The sequence below is a fragment of the Scylla paramamosain genome, chromosome 31 (genome assembly GCF_035594125.1).
Source record: "Scylla paramamosain isolate STU-SP2022 chromosome 31, ASM3559412v1, whole genome shotgun sequence".
Lineage (NCBI taxonomy): Eukaryota > Metazoa > Arthropoda > Malacostraca > Decapoda > Portunidae > Scylla > Scylla paramamosain.
In genome coordinates this window covers 16,147,899-16,148,999 of record NC_087181.1, presented here as the reverse complement: position 1 = coordinate 16,148,999, position 1,101 = coordinate 16,147,899, and positions in this window count along the sequence as shown.

Genomic DNA, 1,101 nt, shown 5'->3' with positions numbered 1-1,101 from the left:
CACATCTCCACTACTTCCAAAGGGCTGTAGTTAAAGTCACACGGGTTTTTAAGGCTACTTTGACGGTGCTAGAGACAGATTAACAAGATTTCTACATTGTGATCAGGGGAAATAGTCTTGAGAACTTGGCTAATCATCTCTGCGGCCTTGGAATATCATAGTGGTGAGAGAGCAAAGCGGACCATTTAGACACTACAAAAATATGCATCGCTCATTCACTGCGAGGCTTAATTTCGGTACTGTACAGGTCACGTGAGTCTCAGAAAGTGACAGGAGATGTATTAAACTCTCGCTTCCCGTCACTCCCTGCAGGCTTAACCCTTTCACTGCCAGACAGATTTTCTCCCTTAATACCCTATAACTTTTTAAACACATGCCAGTCTCTCGTAAATATTTCTGCGAGTAAAAATATAAAAATCAACCTAATGTTTTCTCCTCTTCCATCTCCTGGGTCTCATTGCAAGCAGTTTTCACAGTGCTGGGAAGGACAAGGAAGGACGATCATGGCAACAAAAGGGTTAACTTCCCGGCGAGACGTGAAGGTGAAGCTACAAATCTTAAGTGACGTTTTCAGCACGCGGCGAATTCAAGACAAAAACAGTGGAGCATTTTGTCACTTAGGAAGATTTACGTAATGATAACTTCCTGCCTGCCGCTAACTTTTCCAGGACAGAAAACAAAATTATAACCCCATTTTGCTCTCACATGATACAGGAAATTAAAATCTTCACCTTCCTCCTCCTCCTCCTCCTCCTCCTCCTCCTCCTCCTCCTCCTCCTCCTCCTCCTGCTGCTGCTGCTCCTGCTCCTCCTCCTCTTGGTCATTAGGAGCAAGTCAGTGTTGCCAGAGAAAGTTGTAAGCCTTTCAACATTTCCTTTTATCCTGAACACACAGTCACCTCTTCCCCCATCCAACTCCCAGCCCGTCCTCCTCCTCACTCCTTCCCACGCCTCCTGTCTGTCTGTCTCCTCCTGCCGCCTCCAGCACCCCCCTCCTCCCCGCGGTCCCCGGCGACGCGTTAGTAAACAGGCGCCTCTTTGCCTCGCTAAGACTCCATCTTTTACCTGCTTACAGAACATGGCTCTACTTCTTTAAACTACT